The sequence below is a fragment of the Silene latifolia genome, chromosome X (assembly GCF_048544455.1).
Source record: "Silene latifolia isolate original U9 population chromosome X, ASM4854445v1, whole genome shotgun sequence".
Classification (NCBI taxonomy): Eukaryota; Viridiplantae; Streptophyta; class Magnoliopsida; order Caryophyllales; family Caryophyllaceae; genus Silene; species Silene latifolia.
The window spans coordinates 94,177,687-94,203,332 of record NC_133537.1 but is presented as its reverse complement, the minus strand read 5'-3'; positions in this window follow the sequence as shown (position 1 = coordinate 94,203,332).

The window sequence follows — 25,646 nt, the reverse complement described above, 5'->3', positions numbered from 1 at the left end:
ACCCCAACCCATTCTTCGAGGCATCTGTATAAATCTCGAAATTCTCGCTCCCTTCAGGCAATGCTAGGACAGGAGCTGTGGTCAAACGCTCCTTTAATGTTTGGAACGCCGTCTCACAACTCTCATCCCAACGAAACATGTTCTCTTTCCTCATCAACGCTGTCATCGGTCTAGCTATCTTGGAGAAATCTTTCACGAACCGTCTGTAGTATCCAGCTAAACCCAAGAAACTCCTCACCTCAGCAACATTCTTCGGTGCTTCCCACTTTGTCACTGCTTCAATCTTTGTCGGATCCACAGCTACTCCATCCTTAGAGATCACATACCCCAGAAAAGCAACTTTGTCTAGCCAGAACTCACACTTAGATAGCTTAGCATACAACTCATGATCCCTCAAAGTCTGCAACACGATCCTTTGATGCTCCTCATGCTCCTCCTTAGTCTTAGAGTAGACTAAGATGTCATCGATAAACACTACTACAAACTGATCCAAGAACTGTCTGAAGATTCTATTCATCAAATCCATAAACACTGCCGGCGCATTAGACAACCCAAACGGCATCAACACATACTCATAATGGCCATACCTCCACGTGAAAGCTGTCTTCGGTATGTCCACATCTCTAATCTTCACCTCATGGTACCCCGACCTCAAATCAATCTTAGAAAAGACTGTTGCACCACTCAACTGATCAAACAGGTCATCTATCCTTGGCAAAGGATACTTGTTCTTTATCGTCACACGGTTCAGCTCCCGGTAATCTATGCACAGCCTCAAACTCCCATCTTTCTTCTTCACGAACAGAACTGGTGCTCCCCAAGGCGATACACTTGGTCTAATGTATCCCTTCTCTATCAGATCATCCAACTGCTTCCTAAGTTCCTCCATCTCCTTAGGACCCATACGGTACGGTGCCTTAGAGATTGGCCCCGTCCCTGGCTTCAACTCTACGGTGAAATCTATCTCCCTCTTCGGTGGCAACCCCGGAATCTCCTCCGGGAAAACATCTGCAAACTCTCCCACCACTGGTATCTCATCAACTGCTGGACTTTCTATCCGGTCATCTCTCACATGGCACAGGATCAAAGGACATCCCTTCCTCAGATACGACTTCAAGGTAACAAATTTCAAATCAACTTAACTTTGGGTTTGACTAGAAACCCACGATAAGACACACTAACACCCTTAGGACCTCTTAGGGACACTTTCTTTTGATGACAGTCTATCTTAGCCTTATACTTTCCTAACCAATCCATCCCAACTATCATCTCAAAACCATTAAAAGGAAACTCTAGCAAGTCTACAGGGAAATCGACTTGCCCAACTATCAAAGATACATCTCTAAACAACCTCCCACACGATACAGACTCACCCGAAGGTATGAAAACTTGCTCCCTAACAGACTCATATACTCTCAAACCCAACTGTTTTACATGACTCGAAGACACAAACGACTGAGAAGCCCCCGAATCAAACAAAACAAACGTAGGAATACCATTAACAAGGAATGTACCGGTGATAACGTGCGCATCTTCCTCAGCTGCCTTCTTGTCCATCATGAACAACTTGCCACTGGTCTTCTGCCCACCTCCCTGGACAAGATTAGGCGATGCGGTCGGCTTAGCACCCGACCCTTGATTGCTGTTGTTGTTCATCGGTGTCTTCTGATAAGAATTACCGCCGTTGCGGTTGCCTCCACTCTGGTAGCTCTGACTTCCCCGGTTTGGCCATGATCCAGCCGGTCTGTTGCTCGCGAAGCTCTGCGCAGGTCTCTGAAAAGATCCCGGTGCACTCGTGCACTCATGTCTCTTGTGGCCTACGCCACCACAACCAAAGCAGGTCACTCCCCAACTATTGCTCACACTCCCACGGCCACGCCCAAAGGAAGTTCCAGCACTAAACCCAGACCCAGAAGAAAATCCCTTAGACTGATTGTGGTTGCCTTTCTTGTAATTAGATTGGCCACCACCCTCGCTCTCAGACTTCCTCTTCTCCCCACCAGACCTCTCCTGAGCCATCTCCACCAGCCTCTCCGCTCTTCCAGCCCTCTCATAAGCCTCCTTAACATCGGTAAGGATTCCCATGGGTAACTTATCCATAATCTTGGTAGTCAACCCACTCTCAAACCTCAACGCCAGGTTTTCCTCACTCAAACCCATATCCTCAGCATACCTGGACTTCTCATTGAACTGTCTGTAGTACTCGGCTACAGACATCTCAGCGGTCATCTTAAACTTATCAAACTCCTCCCTCAACCTACTTCTCACATGTTCCGGTACAAACTCCTTCCTCACAGCCTTACGAAACTCCCCCCAAGGTATAGCAGGCAACCCTTGGTTGGTATATATCTCCTTGGCACTCACTTTCACTGAATCCCACCACTTGCCAGCTGCCTCCCTCAGATAGAATGCAGCCTGATCCACTCTCATCTCATCAGGACAGTGAACTAAATCTAGTATGTTCTCCATCTCCCTCAGCCAACTATCAAGGAGGTTAGGCTCCTCAACTCCCTTGTACTCCTTCGGGTTAAACCTCGCAATATAGAGGCTGACTTTAGCATGGTCAACCTCCTTCTCCTTATCCTTATTCTTGTCCTCATTCACTTTCTTTAAGGTCTCAGTAAGAGCATCTTGGTGTTCTAACATCTTGACGATGTCGTCCGTAGTCATAAGCTCAGCTCTCGCATACAAAGCATTTCTCTTGGGCGGCATCTTGAAGCTATATAAGAAAGGGTAAACATAAACACACGTACTAAACCTCAAAACACGAAAAACGCGCGCCCCGAACTCAACCTACTCGATCGAGTACCCAAACCCACTCGATCGAGTAACGGGCTACTCGATCGAGTGCCCCCATGTACTCGATCGAGTACCCAAACTCCAGAACCAAACAGACCTTCTGATCTCTAACCCACTCGATCGAGTATCTAGGCTACTCGATCGAGTGACCCCCTACTCGATCGAGTACCCCTAGTTACTCGATCGAGTGCCCCAAAACTCGATTCTGGACTCAAAATCGCCAAAAACCTACCCGATCGAGTCAGCCTCACTCGATCAAGTACCACCAATACGTAAGAGCTACCCGCATATTACGTCATATACTAACATGCTAACTTTATAAATCACATTATATCATAACAATCATGCTATTAATTGCCACGTTGTAAAACATTCCATCATGCTATCATTTCATCAACAATGTCTATATATATAACATCACCTTTCTTTCATCTCATCAACTTCCAATTCGAACATCCAACCATCAACACATTCCATCACATTGTTACGCAAGTTACTAAGCACACACATGACTCAACACACATTTCCCCCATGTGACCGGTTCAAAGTTGTAGGGCGACCCCCGCGACTTTAGGACGTCTCCCAAGCCTTTGCACTAGCTCCTACAACTTTTACCCCGGGTTCATTTTAATTGACTCCCTATGTTCATTAAGTTCATTGGTTACAGGTTTCAGGATCGTCGCTCTGATACCATTTGTAACACCCCCATACTCCAAGTGCCTTACCAGGACCACTCAGGTATAAAGACATCACCATCTCGGTCGCCCGAGGTATGATAATCAAATAGACAAAACAGAAACAACGTTTATTATAAATAGTTTAATGAATAATACAATCCTCAAAACCAAACCAAAGTACGATACATTATTCCAAACTAACTGTTCTCAACTGAAATGTAAACAAATGCTAAACTACAGCGGAAGACTCTATCGTCATGTCGTGGCCATCCCAGCTATCCCAGTACTCATCTCTATACCTGTTCAATATCTGCTCACCATCCCCGAATGGATCACCGCAGTTTTACAAAATAACACCGGGTCGTACTAATCACACAATTAATATAGATAACAACAATAAGGCAAACAGACAATGAATCACACACACACACACACACACCAACTCCCATCATCTCAATATCGATCGTCCACCGGACCCCTTTCGCCAATGGGGGACCGCAGCCGTTCCCACCTAAGCCCCGCTCATCGTACGAGCGATAACCCTGTCCATTAATGTGCACATCCCCTTTCGTGGCGGGTTCCACGAAGGGCGAAACTAGGGCGTGAGATCACTCCCGCAAGTGACCCCACTCAGCCGAGAACGCATCTCGAGAACCATCAACAAACACAACCACAATCACAATCACAATCATCATATCAAACAACTAACTACAAAGACATCACCAATATCCCATTATGGGACTAATACGAGTAGAAATCCTACCCGGAAAGCACAACACGCAGACGGTATCTACAGCTGTATCAAAACGGCTCCTCTACGAATTCTCCTCCTATCATACAACACATAGATGCTACCATTCAAATACTACTCATAAAAACCCCCAATTCCTAAATTAGGGTTTCACCAATCTTAACAAAACATTATATAAATTATATTAAAAGCTTACCCTCGACGCAAGGAATCCAACGACACGAACTACGATACGAACTGACCGTCTGAACTCCGGGAATTATCAAGAACGCGATTAGGAAGAAGACTAGTTGCTTTCTCTCTTAAACAGGTTTTAGGTTTTGTAAAAAGTGATTTAGAACAATGACGAATATGTTTAAATACCTTAATCGCGTAATTAACAAAACCCGAGAAAACTCCCCGTAAAACCGGGACCTGGACACTCGATCGAGTACCCAAGGTACTCGATCGAGTACCCCTTACTCGATCGAGTACACCAAATACTCGATCGAGTACCCAACAGGTCAGAAACTATTTTATTTCGCAACTTGCCCTTACTCGACAGAGTAAGGGCTACTCGATAGAGTACCCCAAGACTTATAAATACGGAGTATTATAGGCAAGGCTGAGAAAAGGAAGCTGGAGACCACAAGCGATAATACTGGGGCAAAGAAGCAGAGTTCGGGCAGATATGGCGGGTACTCCACTAACAGTGCCCCAGGGGGTATGAGAGCTCGAGTGGAGGCGGCCGGGGGCACCGGCGGGAGGTAGCTCTGGGGATTACTTGTTTTGGCTGTGGAAAGACAGGACACAAGAGATTTGAATGCCGATCATCTGGGGTGAATCAATCTGGTGGATACAGGGCACCTATGTCTGCGTTCAGTGGCTCTCGTTCGGTGGGGTCTGGGTATAATAGTTATTGCACACCTATGTCTGGCTATGGGGGAGGTGCAAGGTCTGGAGCTAGTAACACTTACCAGGGAAGCTACAACAACTACCAGAACCGTAACCAGCAGAGTCAGCAGAGTGGGAGTACCAACTTTCAGAAGACTGCAAATGAGGGGAACAAACAGTCTGGAGCAGCTTCTTCAAGTCAGAGTGGGGCTAAGTCCAGCGGCAAGCTCTTTGCCATGGGCAAGGAGGCAGCTAAGAATGACGCTCATGTGGTGACTGGTACATTTCCTATTAATTCTAAACCCACCTTTGTGTTGTTTGATTCCGGAGCTACACATTCCTTTATATCTGCGGAACATGCCAGAGTCTTAAACCTTAAGTCATATGATATAATTGTCGATTCGGTAGTTGTACCTTCGGGGGAGTCGGTGTCTTGTGATAGAGTCTACACTGGGGTACCAATCCAGATCGGAGAGGTTGTGTTTCACTGTGACCTTATAGAGTTTCCCTTGGGGGGTTTTGAGGTGATTCTGGGGATGGACTGGTTAGGGAAATACAAGGCTTTTATCGACTGCTATCAGAAGAAAATCTCATTGAGGGGACCTAAGGGAGCTAGGGTGTCTTATAAGGGGTATGTGGTCAAGCCAAGAGTCAAATTCATATCTGTTAACACCCTAAAGTCGAGTCTGAGGAAAGGGGATCAATTGATCTTGTGTCAGATGTGGGATAGTGAGTCGGAGACCCCTAAGGTGTCTGAGATTCCAGTGGTGAGGGAGTTCGAGAGAGTATTTCCGGAGGACATTCCAGGGTTACCACCGAAAAGAGAAGTGGACTTTTCCATTGATCTGAAGCCGGAAACAGGGCCGATTTCTAAACCACCTTACCGTATGGGACCAAAGGAGATGGAGGAATTGAAGAAGCAGTTGGATGAGCTAGCAGAGACAGGTTACATACGGCCTAGTATTTCACCTTGGGGAGCACCAGTGTTGTATGTCAAGAATAAAGATGGAAGCTTGAGACTTTGCGTGGATTACCGTGAGTTGAACAATGTGACCATCAAGAACCGTTATCCTTTGCCTAGGACCGATGATTTGTTCGATCAATTAAGTGGAGCCGGAGTTTTCTCCAAGATCGACCTAAGGTCGGGTTATCACCAGTTGAGGATTAAGAACGAGGATATACCTAAGACCGCTTTCAGAACCAGGTATGGGCACTATGAGTTCGTGGTCATGCCATTCGGGTTGACTAATGCGCCAGCAGTGTTCATGGACTTGATGAATCGAGTGTTCAGTCCTTACCTGGACAAGTTCGTGGTTGTGTTTATCGATGATATCCTGGTGTACTCCAAGAATGAGGAAGAACATGAGGAACATTTGAGGTTAGTCTTGAAAACCTTGGAGGAGAACCAATTATATGCCAAGCTGAGCAAGTGCGAGTTCTGGTTGAAGAAAGTTGCTTTTCTGGGGCATGTGATTTCCAAGGAACGGGTGTCGGTTGATCCTAGTAAAATTGAGGCAGTGACAAGATGGCAGAGTCCTAAGAATGTGGGTAAGATCCGAAGCTTCTTGGGGCTAGCAGGTTATTACCGAAGATTTGTCAAGGACTTCTCAAAGATCGCAAGGCCATTGACGTCATTAATGCGGAAGGAGAACAGGTTTGTTTGGGATGAGAGTTGTGAGGAGGCGTTTCTCACCCTCAAAGAACGTCTCACTACAGCTCCTATCCTTGCACTACCAGATGGGAATGATAATTTCGAGGTGTATACTGATGCTTCCAAGAAGGGTCTGGGGTACGTATTGATGCAGAACGGGTAGGTAATCGCTTACGCTTCTCGACAATTGAAGACCTATGAGGAGAATTACCCTACTCATGATCTAGAGTTGGGGGCAGTGGTGTTTACGCTTAAACTATGGCGACATTATCTTTATGGAGCTACCTTCAAAGTGTTTTCCGATCACAAGAGCTTAAAATACATTTACACACAAAAGGAGTTGAACATGAGACAGAGGAGATGGATCGAATTGATTGGCGACTATGACATGGAGATACGTTATCATGAGGGGAAAGCGAATGTCGTAGCTGATGCTTTGAGCAGGAAATCCATCCATGCTTTGAGCAGTTCCAGATCTAGAGTGAGGATGCATAATGAGCTACGGGAGATGGGAATCCACATGATCCGGAAAGGAGAGACTCTTGGGGACTTGACCGTTGAGCCGGAGTTATATGAGGAGATCAGAGAGTTACAGGAAGCCGATGCTAGAATTCAGAAGTGGCGCAGCACAATAGAACAGGCAGAAGCTGGGGTTGATTCCAAGTTTGTTATCCATGCTGATGGTAGTCTGAGGTTTGGAGGACGGTGGTGTGTTCCGGATAATGAGGAGCTGAAGAGGAAGATTCTTACTGAGGCACATGCTACACCATACTCGGTTCATCCTGGGGGAGATAAGTTGTACAAGGACCTCAAGAAGACTTTTTGGTGGCCGAATATGAAGAGGGAAGTTGCTGAGTTCGTAGCTCGAAGCTTGACGTGCCAGAGAGTGAAGGGTGAATATAAGAGACCGCAAGGGAAGGTCCAACCATTAGATGTGCCGGAGTGGAAGTGGGAGAGCATTTTTATGGATTTTATTGTGGGGTTGCCTCGAACTAAGAGAGGTAACAATATAATTTGGGTGATCGTGGATAGGCTAACCAAGTCGGCTCACTTTATCCCCATGAAGGATACTTGGAGTAAAGCTGAGTTGGCCAAGGCTTATGTTCAGTATGTGGTGAAGCTGCATGGTGTGCCCAAGGACATCATTTCCGATAGAGACTCCAGGTTTCTATCCAAATTCTGGCAGGAGTTGCAGTCATTAATGGGTACTCAGTTAAAGATGAGCACCGCTTTTCATCCAGCTACAGATGGTCAGACAGAGAGGATTATTCAGACACTCGAGGACATGTTGAGGGCTTGTGTTTTGGAGTTCGGTGGGACTTGGGAGGATAGACTGGGATTGATTGAGTTTTCATACAACAACAGTTACCACGCTAGCATTGGGATGGCTCCATTTGAGGCTCTATATGGCAGGAAGTGTAGGAGTCCTGTGTGTTGGGATGATCGAGCTGATGCGGTAGTTTTGGGACCAGAGATGATTCAGAGATGGTTGAACAGTGCGAGATCATTCGACAGAAGATGAGGGCTGCCCAGGACCGGCAGAAGAGCTATGCTGACGCTAGGAGAAGCGACATTTCTTTCCAGGTGGGGGAGAAAGTACTTCTTAGAGTGTCTCCGATGAAGGGAGTGATGAGATTCGGGAAACGGGGAAAGTTGAGCCAGAAGTTTATTGGGCCATATGAGATCCTGGATAGAGTTGGAGAGGTGGCATATCGGCTAGCTCTACCACCAGCTTTAGCCAGGGTACATAATATCTTCCATGTTTCTCAGTTGCGGAGATATTTGAGTGACCCTTCGCACATTTTGAGCCATGATGTAGTCGAGGTGGACGAGCAGTTGACCTACATCGAGACGCCTAAGGAGATTTTGGACAGGAAAGTTAGAAAGACCAGGCACGGAGAGACTGCTTTAGTGAAGGTGTTGTGGACTAATCATAAGGCAGAGGAGGCTACCTGGGAAACCGAGGCCGCAATGAGAGAGAGTTATCCACATCTGTTCACTTGAGGTAAGTTACGGGACGTAACTTTCTTTTTAGGAGGGTAGAATATAACAGTTCGTGTTTATGTAGTCTAGTTGTGGGTTTGACTGTGTTAGTTATACGGGATGTCTTTCTATTTTCGTATGACATGTTTGGTATGGGAGCGAACTTCGGGACGAAGTTCATTTTAAGGGAGGGAGACTGTAATACCCCGTATTTTATTATCGATTGAGCGAGATATTATTATTTAATGGTAGCGTAAAGGTAATTAAATCATGTTATTATGATAATGGTAAAAGCGTAAAGGTAATTGATTGATTCATATTGTAAGATGAGTCGGGTTTATAGTTTTAGGTGGCATTTTGGGTCAAGGTGTTATAACCCATTTACCCACTTACCCATTTACCCACTTACCCATTTACCTTTTTACCTCACCAAAACCCTAAAACAAACCCTAATTCAACCTTAAAACCCAATCCCCCTTCCTACCGTCATTTTTCACATCACCATCATCAACCCCTTTTCTTTCACGCCTCAAGCATCATTTACAGCCAACGAGCGCACGCCGGTGAGTGTGGAGGGAGTAGGGTCTGCCGGTCTAGGGAGGCCGTTGCTGGTGGACGAGGGTGGTTGTACTGGCCGGAATAGCACAGATCGACGGCCGTCATAGGTAAGGTTCTCTGTTTTTCATTTTGTCACGATAGTTTGATCTGAGTTTTTAGGGACTGTTGTAGTAGTCGTCGGGGTGTGGGATGTGTTGCTGGTGGTGAGTCGAGTCATGTGGTGGTGGGTTGAGTGGTTGTCGTCGCTGTTGGTGGTTGCTGTGGTGGTGTTTAGGTGTCGGGTTTGAAATGGGGGTTTTTGTTGCATTTCAGACATAGGGTAATGGGGTGGCACCACCGTGGACTCGGGGGAGGTCGAATCGGTGGTGCCACGTGTGTCAGGGTCGCCTTTCCACGATGGTGTCAAGGGTGGTGGTTGGTAAGGTGGCGGGGTTGTGTCGTGGTGGCAGGCGAGTAAAAAAGGGGGCTGTTTGTGGCGTTTTGTGGCGGCTGGGTTGTAAACAGGGGGTGTTGGTGGTGGTGGTTCTTACCACCGGTGTGGGTCGACCACGTTGGTGGTGGTGGGAGGTGACCAGGCCAGACCTGGTGTCAGGCCTGGTGGTCGGCGGTGAGGGCTGGTGGTTGTTGGAGGGAGTTGTGGCGGGTTGAAGGGGGTGTGTTTGTGTGCGGGTTGGGTTTGGTGTTTTTGGGTAATTTTTGTTACGGTTTTTATTTTAGTAAGTGGGGAAATATGTATATTTCTATTATTTCTATTATTTACATTATTAGTTTTAGTTATTAAGTTAATATTAAGTAGCGGTTTTAAGCTTTGAGTCGGGATTTTATTTCGGGAAGGTTACTATTTTTAGTAACCTGCTATTTTTGGTAATTGCTATTTTGGAAACTTCCCATTTTAGGAAACTTTCTATTTTGGGTAACTTATATTTTTAGTAACTTCTAATTTGGGAAAGTTTCTACTTATAGTGACTCTTGGGTATGGGAACGGGAATAGTTAAGTGAATTAATTATGTTATGTATATGTTTAGGTGGCGAGTTTCGGGTGGAGTACTTCTAATCTGCAGTTAGCTTACTACCGCTATTTGAGGTAGGGGAATACACTGGACTTGATATAGTACTATGTGACTGGATTGACTGAATCGGTGATTTACATGTTATAATATGATTGTCTGATTTAATTCCGTTAAGTACTACTGTTGAACTGTTTTATTATATTATTACATCGGAGTTGGTGGAGGTGGAGGTGAGTATGGTGTGGTGATAAGGCCCGGGGCGGGTTCTGCAGACTTGTCCCGGTGTCCTCACCGCGAGTTGGCGATCGGCTACGGTCGATATTTATAGTCTACCGGGATCGGTATGGTCTGGGTTGTCCGGTTATGAGTTGAGATGGCGGTGGTGGTGATGGAGGAGCATGTGTGTTATGGTTCTTTTTTATCAGTATTACCTACTCGGCTTCGGTGACCACTGTGTATTCGTGTACGCTGTGATGATCCAATTATTGGGGAGCAGATTGACAGTATTTCGTAGACGATGGGAGCTGGCGGGAAGAGAGCTTGGATGACCGACTTAGTGCCTAGCCCACCTTAGTCTTATTAGTAGTTTTATCGGACTTTATCTTTTGGTCGTATTTTTGGAGACTTTGTTTTAATTCCAGTTGTAATCTCACTATAAACATTTTAATAAAGTACTGTGTTTCTTTCCTTTGTTATCTACTGCCTCGGGTTTTCGAGATGGTAACACCGTCATTTATTTGAGGAGTCCTAGTTCAGGCCCTTAGATAAATGGGGGTGTTACAGTCGCTCGGATTGTGGAGGTTGGGCGAGCATCCCGATGCTGCGACGGGCAGATTCTAGTTCAACAAGATTTTTCTTCTTTTCTTCTTTTCTTCTTCCAACAATCCTCAAGGATCTTGTCGGAGATGCAAGGATCGTCTTCATCATTGCCCATTATTTACAAAGGCCTTCTAGTTTTGTCTTCACTTTGATGTTTGGTAATTAGATTCGATCAATTTAGCTCCATTTTGCCATTAAAATGTAAGGTTTGCACTCCTCTCCTACCAAGGAAACAAAACCTCAAAGAATATGCAAAACAAAGGACTAAAGATAGTAAATGACCCAATTATACACTAAAAAGCATAGGAACGAGGCTAATTCGGTGACTAAATATGCTCAAATATTGGTCACATCAGGTATCAACCTATCATCTTTTGCGTCTCATAAATAAGATGTTTTGACTTTTGATCATATCTAAATAAATGATTAGACATAAGATGTAAATATTAAGACCTTATAACCAATTTTTGTTACTAAGTTAATTACCCCGTTGCAACGCACGGGCATCCAAACTAGTGTTATATTAGATGGTAATGGTGTGATTATATGATTATAGGAGGTGGTTTCGTAGAGGAGCAATATTGATTAGTTGTTGGTGTTGGTTGTGTTTATTGTTGATCTTTAACATATTGGATTGTATTGGTGTTGTTGTTGTATAATTGGTTGTGTTGTGTTTGTCTGTGGTTCGCGAGGCGTGTCCTCGGCTAAGTGGAGTCACTTGTGGGAGTGGCTTCACGCCCTTGATTCGCACTCTGTGGAACCCGCCACAGGAGGGGATGTGCACATTAAGGAACATGGGTTTTCGCTCGGAATAGAAGAGCGGAGATTTGGTGGGTACGGCTGCGGTCCCCCACTGGCGGCGTGGAATATCTGTTGCGATGGGTATTCTAGCAAGACTACACACTTTAGTGTGTAGTCAGGTGTGTGGAGATATAATGGAGTTGGGAGTTGTGTGTGTATTGTTATCTTGTGTATCTTGTTTTGTGTAATCAGTAACTGACCCCGTTTAAATGTTTTAAAATTTGTGGTGACCCATTCGGGGGTGGTGAGCAGTTGTCTAGCAGGTATACTATGGGTGTGCGCAGGAATAGCTGGGGATAGAGTCGCCACGAGTCTGATAGTTGTCTTCCGCTGTGTTATTATAATACCTTTTGTACTTTAGTTGTAGTTTGGTTTTAGAACAGTTGTACTTTACTTTACAGTTGGTTTTGATGTTATCACTTTAAACTTTATGCTTAAATTATGTTTCTTGATGGTCACTTTTGATTACTATGCCTCGGGTAACCGAGATGGTAGCACTTTCATGCATTACGTGGTCTTGGTAAGGCACCTTGGTGTATGGGGGTGTTATATTGCCAATAGTGGGGGCGTGCTAAGCTAGCACTTTAATTCCTAGAACGCCTTCTCATGCTCCTCTGTCCACTTAAACCTCTGACCTTTCCTTAGTATGTCATAGAATAACCTACATATGTCCGAGGATCTAGACACAAATTGAAGGAAATGTAGATTCATATATATATTAACATACTCATATATGTCTAAATAATTTGTCATAAAATTAAAACGGATTTTATGCATGCAAACAATAATATAAAAGAAGAGAAATAATGTCCTTACATTCAATATTTCGGCTATATTGGGCACAAGAGAGATCACCTTTCTCTTCTTGTTCTTGAGCTATTCCAATGGATGAACAAGATCTAAGAATAAGATCTCTCCCCAAGCTTTATACCCAAGGCTTAACACTTAATCTAATTAATATTATGAATACTAGTATAATATTAATCTAGTAGAAAAATGACCCAAAATTATTATACATACTTAATAATTTCGGCTATATGGGAGAGAAGAAGAAGAGAGAGTTTTTGTCTCTCTAGAAATCTTATATTTTGAAGAGTAAAAAGAATGAATAAGCATCCACTACCTCTTAGTGAATATTAGGCAAAATAAGAAAAACAAACTCAAGTGTTTTTACTTCCCAAAACCGGTGGGAGTGGAGGAAGGAAAGAGCCAATGCATGAAATTGTTGCTCTTAACAATGTTCATAGGCTTGCATGGCTAGATTACTTTATAATCATTATGTTTTCTTATTTAAGGTATAAACACAATATTAAGTCCATTCCCCTCTTATTTTCGGCACTTTACATAACATGGTGTCCATATTATTTTTGTCAATTGTCTATATGTTACATGTCACATGTCACATATATTTGTTATGTAATTTTTAACATATTAAAAATCAACGTATTATCAAAAATACGTCACATACAAAAATTGACTTAGTAATTTCACAATTACTCGTACCAAAATATTTTACCACTTTATAAATCACAACAGTTTGTATTTATAATAATTCATTCAATTCAATTGTTACATTAAACAATTATTTCATCCGAGTAATGATACAATTCAATTACTTGGACCGTATCTCATTTAATCACATTTCAATCTGATACGTAAATTTTACTTCCAAAATCGCCCGTCAATTTTCAAGTAATTTAATCAACTCGTAACGTTATACGATTAATTAAATAATCAATTAAGTGTATTGCCCTTTAGGTATGACCTAGGGGGTCAACTGATCACCACCGTCACACGACGAAGAATGTCAAACTCTAGTCACCAATCATTACCGATATATGTTGACCGATTGTGAATAACAATATTACTTCCCATTTGTATTCTTAAAATGAGATTTAGTAATGATATTTAAATCATGTGATCGCACTATTGTTGAGGACACATTTCCCAACAATCTCCCACTTGTCCTCGACAAGTGTGCGTCACCAATTCTCTTGTCCTATTACTATCTCCCACTCAATGCAAGGTGTCTTTCGGTCGTACTTGCAAGTGATCATATCGAGAGTGGTTTCCTCGATCCGGAGAATAACGATTGACCGGATTTATCCACTCGGATACCTTCCGAGTGGCCACGCATTTCGATTCATTACTCCTCGAGTGGCCCCGAGATATTGTTTTAACCCTGACAAGGGGATGGACAATTCCTATCGCACTCATTCCCTTCGACTAGCCACACCATCATAACCCAAAATATGCCCATTTGACCCCATTTACGAAGGTCGTAGTAACACAAATCAAAGTTAATCAAATCGAGCCATCTTAGGTGAATAGTCTTTAGTCAAAAGAATCGACTCATTAGAATACTATAGCGCTCTCTCGCCACGACCAGGCTATATAAATTTGCCAGAACTCTATAAGCGGTCATTAGGCCCGACAAGGTGTTCCTAACATCTGCCTATGTGATCGACTAGTCATCTCACATGACTGTATGGCACTTGAACTTGCCATCAATCGCATCACACTCTAGTCACTTCGAGACGTCACCTCATACAAGTGACTATGGGCGAATACAATGTTAATCCGTGTTCACTTTAACGGGGTTCAATTGTCTTACAACCCGTTTGGATGTAACAAAGTATAATAAAAGAGTTTTAAAGTAAAACTCGAACGACAAATGCGATTATCACATATGAATAGTCAATGCCTGATTACTATTTCATATTCTATAATCTAATTTGATCTTGTACGTAGTTGTCCTATTTCAATTCAATTGAAATGACATGACTCATCATGTTTAGCCTTTGAGAAGGCTTTGGTTAGTAGGTTTTATCAACTTCTTGTACCTTACTCAACCTTACTACATACTCGTTTTCCTTTGTAATGTATACATTTGCATTACAAAACTTTCTGAGTATGTGTCGAGATCCAATCAAGACATAGGCTTTCTAGCCTAAGAATAGCTCCCACTGTTTTCACAGTGTGGGACTCATCCTTCTTGCACATCTCATGATCACAAGTGTACTCAATTTCCGTTATAAATATCTCTCATTGTTCTTTATTGCCTAGAATGATTCTAGAAAATCTACTTCTTAATTATCATAGCCACAATGGTATCTTAACCATCCTAATGTGTTTTGATTATGGTTTTGTCGGAAACCATGCGCAATCTCAATTGTCAATTGTCACTTGTGTAACACCCTTACACAATATTGCATCATAAACACTTTGCTTTATAGCCTTAATGCTTCTGTAAGCACTAAGGGTAATCTTTATGGCTTACTTGGTAAAGATTACTTAAATTCGATTTTGAAAACAATTCATCATACTCAAAGCATATGAAGTGTTATACATCATTTCTTTTCAATTGATTTAGCAGCGGAAGCAAATGAAATCAATCAAATATGTTCAATTTAATTGAACTAGTCATGAATCTTATCAACACAAGACTTCTTACTGACGCTAATATCATGTGGATTTATCTTCATAAATCCGGATATTCAAGATGTATTATAATACTCCAAAAGTCTTAAATCATTCGCAATGATCAATATGTCATCCACATATCGGACTAATTAAAATTTCCGTAACTCCCACTAAACTCCATGTATAAACACAACTTCTCGACTTATCGAGAAATGTTTTATCACATGATCAAAATGTTGATTCCAACTCATTGATGTCCTACTTAAGACCCTCTCTTAAGTTTCACATTATCTTAGGATTGCAAGAATCTAATAAACTCATGACATGTATTGAATACATTCCTTCTATTGAAGAAGTGTGTTTTAGATTCACTCGCTATGTATTTCATAATAATGAAACACAATCCCTAAGAAGATCCAAATAGACTTAAGCATTTCAATTAGTGCAAAAACCCTTTGCAACCAATCTTGCTTTGAAATATCTCTTTATTAGTGCAAGACCCTTTGTCACTAATCAAGCCTTTTATATTGGATTTTCATGGTTCTAAGCCTTATATTTAGTTGTGACTTAAACACTCTTATGTAAGTCATATGTTCATTACTTTCTAGAAGCAATCAACTTGAATCAAACAATTTCTTTTGTAAGTTATATGCTCTTTACTTTCTTAAAAGTAGCATGAATTCATCATTTTTAACAAGTGACGAATTTAACCTCCTAGGTTTTGAAGAAACAATGTCTTACACAAAACGTCTCATGTAGCCAAGAAAGACCAGTTTCTTGCGACATAACATTCTTTGTGTCACTCTTTGTGGCTCTTGAAAAATTTCTCCCACTCTGTCTTCTAAAATAAACTTGTATTTTAGAAAGACAGCTTCATGAGCCGCAAACCCGTCGTACTCGTGAGAAAAGAAGGGGATAAATGAGCATTTGTTTCTTGTGAAAACTTACAAATATGGCACATTACCATTTCATATCTCATATGATTCGATTTAGTGGAAAAATAATTTAGACAAAATGATAAAATCCCCAAAAGGATCAAGTAACTCAAAATAACTTGATCGAAGTCCAAACCTTATCGAATAGCATTTGAATTCTTATCCAATCATACATTATCCCATAATGCGTGCTAAGAGAGATTAACTTGTGATACTATATCACATTTGCTTTGGCTTATATCAAAGTCTTCACTTTGATAATCCCATCACGACTAAATCATGATTTCTTTAACTCTTTAAACTTCTTTAAAGATTTTCTATTTACCTTATTAAGTTAACACAATAGCGTCAACTTAAATCGTTGGTAAAAGAGAATGATCAACCTATTATGGATCAATGATTTACAACCTCGATCTCCTTTTCAACCAAAAGGCATGAGACATCTTGCTTTGAATACAAGATACGCATATACCATTAACAATCTAATGGTTTCAAGAGTACTTGATAACTCTTTGCGTTCATCATTCCAAAATTTAAGGTTTAATCTTGGGTTACCAATTTGAATCTCACATCATCTACATGATATATCATTCTAGTTTGGTTTAGAATATAATCACCTTGATAATGGGCTAGCCATACATCAAATCGTGGTGTAAGGGTCACAAAAGTGAAAACCTCTTTTGTATCTTAACAAGTTTATATTCTTATTTAGAGTTTACGCACTTAATAGTCACAATTAAGTACAACTTTAAATCCAAAAACTAGATTGAGTACACAATTACTCTATCTCTCGATATTATTGTTGCTAGTCGTCATATTCTAATCATCCAATGTAGCAAGTACAATGATGAAAAACCTCCACTGGTTTCTAATATTGACGAAGTGGTACTAGCAAAATTCATGTTTAATCAAATAAACATTTAAACAAGAAGGTTCCATTAGATGTCCCACAACTAACTTGTTGATTCTTCAATAATTTGGGGTAGTTTCCTTTCTCGTGTCCAACATTTAAGACAATGGAAACTTTATTGGTCGGGATTGATAGGTTTAGTATCGTCATTCCTCAATGACTTTACTTTTAGCATTACCTTGTATCAATTCGATTATTATCTTTTACTTCTTGAACCTCGTTCTCATCTTAACGGTTTAAGAGAATGCTCCCACTCATTTCAATGAGTCTTTGCTTTGAGAAGCAAAATTGAATTCATGAAGAACACTCTTCATTTGTTCGTTTTAGTCTTAAAAACTTTCATTGAGGTGGTTGCGTTATTTTGGTCAATTACGAATTCTCGACAACACTAATTACCAAAACAATTTATCGCTTCAAGGTACTTAATTCATTTAAGTACATGGAAAAATAATCCATTGTAAGTAGATGTGTTAGTCAAAAATCAAAAACCTGTTTGATAATGAATAACTTTAATCTATACTCTTTACAAGAGATCCTTAGCAATGGTTCATATGAGGTTTTAGAAGCAAATTCATATTTGTCTTTGGTTACGATGTTTTAATGGAGATTTGAATCAAAATCGAAATGATATCGTATATGAATTGTGGTAAAGAAATAGAACAATATGATAACGAAATAGTGGAAAACAAAACATTCATCGTTATATTAATACTTGTAAACAAGTATTGCATTTACATAGTGACCTCTACCCAACTATGATAAATGATTCCAAGATCCAAATTCATATTAACTTGGGCACGGGGTAGCCGATGAAACCCTTATCAATATAACTCGGTGGATTAACTCTTTAATCGATTCTACTTTTAGAACTCTCGGTCGATAAAATTACTCTAATATTTATCTATAGCCCAAAACACATCAACAAGGGCACGGGGTAGCCGATGAAACCCTTATCAATTACTTTTGTTGAGTTCAATCCAAATTTCGAATAAATGTGTCCATTATCCAAACCCATATTAACTTGGGCACGGGGTAGCCGATGAAACCCTCGTCAACATGAATTCGGTGGATAGACATTTATCACCCACTTCCCCTACGTAACAAGGTTTGTACCCCGGGGTAGCCGAGTGCACTCCCTCGCGAAATAGGTTTTCATGGTTTCTACTATTTGGTAAGGCTATGTCTCAATTAATTGTTTTAGCGAGAGGTCATGTCAATTTATTATCTATCACGTTTTAAGTGAACTAAAGCGGTGAACTACGATAATTTGAATCGACACGGTCGATAAACTCGATAGAATAACAATGCATGTTTAGTTATGGCGATTTAGCGATGCATGTGACATAAAATAAAATGCAAGCATAAAAATAAATAAATCCTAGTATGGCCTTCCTAAAATAGAAAACTATTTATCTATTACATATTCGGAAACCAACTCCATTGGTCCCTTGAACTTCGGTTGTGGCACGCATCTCGAGGTAACACCGTCTTTATGTATCGCCATTCTTGAAGAAATCCGTCTTTTGGAACTCCGGAATGAATAAAATTACATAGCAAATTACATAATTTCCTATTATACATTTGTAACTAAAATAAAATAAATCTATTAAATTACAAAACGGTGATACGAGATCACAATAAAAAATTACAACCGAATCGGTATTCCCATACATTTCGGAAATACCAATTAAAATCTAAGGCCATACTAAGTAAAATTACATAATTCAAAATTACATAAATTAAAATTATGACAATCATAAAGAAAATGCAGCATTATAATATGTATGAACATGCTCAATTTTTATGCTAAATCGCCTTTAATTTGCCAATATCGTATATTACTCGGTTTTTACGGATTTGCGTGATTTCAACATTTTACAATCACAAAAATACATAAACTCATATTTATGCATAAGTTAATTACCCTAACCTCTTAGGACTCAAAATATAGTCTTCACTAATAATTTGACCATAATTAACCTTTATTTACTAAATTGTTCATAAAAGGACCAAAAATATAAAAATAAGCCATTAAACTTCAAATAAATCAAAAATTTCAAATAAATTCAAAATTTGAAATTTAAATCCATGAACATTCTGGAAAAAATCCATGACACTCATAATGTTCAAAACCTTAGGTTAAAAATTTCAAAATTTACCTAAAAACAATGTTGCGGTTTATCGATTTATAATAAAATAATCATAAAAATATGGAAAAATTATTTTCACTAACTTTTCAATTTTAGATCTGAAAAAGATAATAAAATGCAACATTAGACGTTTTTCCTAAGTCATAGATTATATTTTATTAATTTTCACTTAATAATGTCACTATTTATGCCATTTTTCTTCAAAAATTCATAAATCATGCTAAAAGACTTCTTTATAGCCAATTATTTTACACATATCTTGTAAAATTGCATGTGACAACATATAAATTTTCTATGACCAGATTCGAAATTTAACTCATATTAACCTATTTTTCTCTTAAATCCGAATTTAATAATGAAAAATTCATTTTTCGATCATAACAAGTGCAAAAATTATGAAAATTTACAGGTTATCTCAAAATAATATATGTGATAACATATCCAAAAATCAACTTAAAATTCGAAGTATAGCTAATTTTCGTCCAAAAATGACATTTTTACTCATAAAATCACATTTAAATGCCATTATTGTAAAATATGAACAATAAAAATCCGAAAAATTAACCAAAATATCCTAAAACATTTTAGGACCAGAAATATTAACATGCATGTAATAATTTCGTGATATATCATAATAACACAAATTTTACAAGTTTTATTTTGTTATTCATATAACTCGGAAAAACTTTTAACCAATTTGCATGCAAACAACCGTGTCTCTGATACCGATTGAAGGAAATGTAGATTCATATATATATTAACATACTCATATATGTCTAAATAATTTGTCATAAAATTAAAACGGATTTTATGCATGCAAACAATAATATAAAAGAAGAGAAATAATGTCCTTACATTCAATATTTCGGCTATATTGGGCACAAGAGAGATCACCTTTCTCTTCTTGTTCTTGAGCTATTCCAATGGATGAACAAGATCTAAGAATAAGATCTCTCCCCAAGCTTTATACCCAAGGCTTAACACTTAATCTAATTAATATTATGAATACTAGTATAATATTAATCTAGTAGAAAAATGACCCAAAATTATTATACATACTTAATAATTTCGGCTATATGGGAGAGAAGAAGAAGAGAGAGTTTTTGTCTCTCTAGAAATCTTATATTTTGAAGAGTAAAAAGAATGAATAAGCATCCACTACCTCTTAGTGAATATTAGGCAAAATAAGAAAAACAAACTCAAGTGTTTTTACTTCCCAAAACCGGTGGGAGTGGAGGAAGGAAAGAGCCAATGCATGAAATTGTTGCTCTTAACAATGTTCATAGGCTTGCATGGCTAGATTACTTTATAATCATTATGTTTTCTTATTTAAGGTATAAACACAATATTAAGTCCATTCCCCTCTTATTTTCGGCACTTTACATAACATGGTGTCCATATTATTTTTGTCAATTGTCTATATGTTACATGTCACATGTCACATATATTTGTTATGTAATTTTTAACATATTAAAAATCAACGTATTATCAAAAATACGTCACATACAAAAATTGACTTAGTAATTTCACAATTACTCGTACCAAAATATTTTACCACTTTATAAATCACAACAGTTTGTATTTATAATAATTCATTCAATTCAATTGTTACATTAAACAATTATTTCATCCGAGTAATGATACAATTCAATTACTTGGACCGTATCTCATTTAATCACATTTCAATCTGATACGTAAATTTTACTTCCAAAATCGCCCGTCAATTTTCAAGTAATTTAATCAACTCGTAACGTTATACGATTAATTAAATAATCAATTAAGTGTATTGCCCTTTAGGTATGACCTAGGGGTCAATCGATCACCACCGTCACACGACGCGTAATGTCAAACTCTAGTCAGCCAATCATTACCGATATATGTTGACCAGTTGACAGTAACAATATTACTTCCCATTTGTATTCTTAAAATGAGATTTAGTAATGATATTTAAATCATGTGATCGCACTATTGTTGAGGACACATTTCCCAACACAAATTTCCTTAATGCTGCTACCTTCCCTACTAGACGTTGTACGTCCTTTGGGTTTTGAGGCGACGCTAGCTGGACTACTGCCTTGATTTGTTCAATGCTAGCTTCTATCCCCCTCTGCGTTAATATATGTCCCAGTAATTTTCCAGATGGAACTCCAAAGGTGCACTTAGACTGGTTCAGCTTCATTTTGTATTCCTTGAGTGTGCTGAAGGTGTTTGCTAGATGCTCCATGTGCATATCAATTTTCTTGGAGTTTATAACCATATCTTCAATACATACCTCCATTGTCTTCCCAAACTGATGCTTGAACATTCTGTTGACCAACCTGTGATAGGTGGATCATGCATTCTTCAGACTGATGGGCATTACGTTGAACAGTATATCCCTCATTTAGACATGAATGTCGTCTTCTCTTGATCAGCTGGGTCCATTTTGATTTATTTGTACCCACTCCATGCATCTTGGAACATTAATACTTCATGTCCTGTTGTGGCGTCTACCATAACACTAATGTGTGGCAGAGGGAACGAGTCTTTAGGGGACGCCTTTTTTATATCTGTAAATACCACACAAACTCTCCACTTGCCGTTCTTCTTAGGTACCTCTACCACGTTTGACAGCCAATCTGCGTACTTGACTTCCCTGATTTTTCCTGCTACCAGCAGATTATCTACCTCCAGATTGATAACCTGATTTCTCTCTGCAACAAATTTTCTTCTCCTTTGTTGCACTAGACTATACGTTGGGTGTTCACTCAGCTTATGTGTGATGATGGCTGGGTCTATGCCCACCATGTCATCGTGAAACCAGGCAGCGCAATCCATATTACTTTTCAAGAATGATACTAACTGCTGACGAAAAGTACCTGAGCATTCTGATCCTATATATAACACCCTGTCTGGATGCAGTTCGTTAAAGCTGATTTGATCTAGCTCCACTGATGTTGGTTCCACGTATTCAGCTTGGACGCACTGGTTCTTTAATTGTTATGTTGGCGGGTTGGTTGTATATTTCAAAACCTGCTTATAGTGTGGGGTAATATCCGTATAAAACCCTTAAAATTTAGGACTATAACGTAAATTTAACATGCGATTTATGGTCATAAACGAAAAACAATAGAGAAACGATAAAGAACAAGAATCAACCTCGGGTCCTTTGAAATGCGGCCTAAGAACAGAAAGCAAAGTAGATTTCCTCCTAATCGTTGCACCCAAGACCGTCTGAGACTATGCCCCTTGTTCTAGAAATACTCTCTAATTGACTTGCAATATTGAGAGAGTTTGTTGTGAGGTCTTTTGATGTGAGATCTAGAATTTCAGAGGAAATTGCCCCGAAACCCTAATTTTTGTTTGCAAATGAGATGATTAGGTCACAAAAGGAGAGTCCCCTCCCTTTTGTTCCATTCGGCCGTGGGTTATAGAAGGAGGAAGTGGGCTTTCCACTTTCTCCTTATTTTTAACTCGTGGTCCGACACCATTTTCGCTAAATGTATATGACGGGATTTTATTATAAATCGTCATCGGTTATCGGTTATTAAAATATCAACTAGTGACATGACTCAGTCGATATATTAATACATGTCCGACAACGACAATATTGAATAATTAATTCAATATACATCAATTAAATATAATCGTTTATATTCAATTTACGAATTAACCGCTTAATTCGTCTTAGCCATTATTATTTAATCCGTATTAAATAATTATCTCAACATCGCGTTTGACTAATTATTAGTCAATAACTCCGACTAACTGCTTAGTCATATTAGGCATCAACATGACTGTATTTTCATACCGTCACATCTCTCAAACGTATCCTATAGGTGTGACGTTTAGGGACCAGTTGATCACCGCCATCGCATGATGACAATAACGTCAAACTTATCTAGCAAGCCAACCGTTATTGATAAACGTGGACCAACTGATAATAATACAAAAGTATACCCTTTGATCCTTTTAGAGATTTAAATGTTATTGCACTAACTGTAGAGGACACCAGCCCCAACAAGCTCCCACTTGTCCGTACAAGTGTATGTGTAATAACGTTATCCGCACTAACTGGAGGACACAGCTCCAACAAACTCCCACTTGTCCGTACAAGTGTATGTGCGATAACCGATTCTTATATCCATTTAAAATTTCTCCCACTCAATGTAAAACAATTTGCAGATCCGGATCCGCAAAGGTCGTATTTTACAATCGATCTGTATCATGAGTGGTTTCCCCGACTAGAGAGTAACTTAACTGATAAAACGAATTCGTATTCGAGCATGGCCATGCATTTCAGTTACAGCTCCTCGAGTGGCCCTGAGAAATATCGAGTACCTGATAAAAGCTGAATATTTCCTTCAACTCGACTCCTTCCGATCTAAGCACAGCATGAAATGACCCAGAAAAAATCTACTTGGCCCCCTGTTACGGATGACCGTGAGAAAGAAACCAAAGTCACCCAAAATCTGCCTTAGTCTCAAGAGACAGTCGATAGTCAAAAAAATCGACTCTTAGGATCACCATGGAGGTCCTATCCACGACCTGGCACCGAATGTTATAAAATATTTAGGACTCCACGTCGATGTCACAATTGTGTCCTACGAGATATCCGTATAAATCGCCTCTGTGATTGGTCAGTCAACCTTTTGACTTATGGCTCGTTGAACCCACCATCAACCAACGTCACAAAATAATTGCCAGAGTTATCAGCTCACGTGGGCAATTAAGGACCAAAAATATAATGTTTGTTCAGTTCACTTTGTGGTGTTCAAAATTGTCGTACAAATCCACATGAAAAACAGAATAAATAAATATCAAAACGATGATGTCGTATAGAGTACAAAAGAGAATGAATCTAATCCATAAAAGAGTACTACAACTCAGGAACACGTTTAATTCCCATGGAATTAACATGCCCTTCATGCTTATCTTGTCGTAATGGTTTAGTGAGAGGATCTGCTATATTATCATCTGTAGCAATCTTTTCTATCACTACTTCCTTTTGCTCCATGTAATCTCGGATTAGATCAGCTTTCCGTTGTACATGTCTAGACTTGTTGCTAGACTTTGGCTCCTTAGCTTGGAAGATGGCACCTCTATTGTCGCAATAGATGGTGATCGGGTCATTCGAACTAGGCACTACAGATAGTCCTTGTAAGAATTGACGCATCCATATCGCTTCCTTTGCAGCTTCAGACGCGGCATAGTACTCGGACTCAGTCGTAGAATCTGCTGTAACACTTTGTTTGGAACTCTTCCAGCGGATGCAGCGCCATTAAGAGTAAAAACGAATCCGGACGAGATTTCGAGTCATCTCGATCCGTTTGGAAGCTAGCATCTCAGTAATCGGTTGCGCATAGCTTTTGTTCGCCTCCATAAGTCAATGCCCAATCTTTAGTCCTCCGTAGGTACTTAAGAATGTTCTTGATAGCCATCCAATGTGATTCACCTGGATGCCGTTGGAATCGACTTGTCATACTCAATGCATATGCCACGTCCCCAAGGCGTGTGCATATCATGGCATACATGATTGATCCTATAGCCGAGGCATAAGGAATCCGTGTCATGCGCTCTCTCTCTTCCAAAGGTGTCTCGGTGCCCGAGACTTGCTCAAATGCACCCCCGGAGCCATAGGAAGAAACCCCTTTTTGGAGTTAGTCATGCTGAATCTCTCTAGTATCTTGTCTATATAAGACTCTGATCGAGAGATAACATCCGACGTGATCTATCTCGATAGATACGGATGCCCAAAATTCTTTGTGCCTCACCCAGATCTTTCATCTGGAAATGGTTCTTCAACCATACTTTTACCGAAGTTAAGAGAGGTATGTCATTCCCAATCAGGAGTATGTCATCGACATACAATATTAGGAAGAAAATCTTGCTCCCACTCGACTTGATATATAGACATGGTTCCTCGACCAATCGAGTAAATCCATTTCCTTTTATCACTTGGTCAAAACGATGATTCCAACTCCTAGAAGCTTGCTTAAGTCCATAAATGGAACGCTTAAGCTTGCACACTTTCTTAGGATGTATATGATCGATGAAACCTTCGGGTTGTACCATGTACAACTCTTCCTCCAAAAAACCGTTTAAGAAGGCGGTTTTCACATCCATCTGCCAAATTTCATAGTCATGAAAAGCGGCAATCGCTAAGATAATCCGAATGGAACGCAGCATGACTACGGGTGCAAAAATTTCATCGTAGTGCAAACCTGGAACTTGGGTGAAACCTTTAGCAACTAGTCGTGCTTTATAGATATCTTGTTGACCTTCCACAGAATGCTTTATCTTGTAAAGCCATTTGCATTGAAGGGG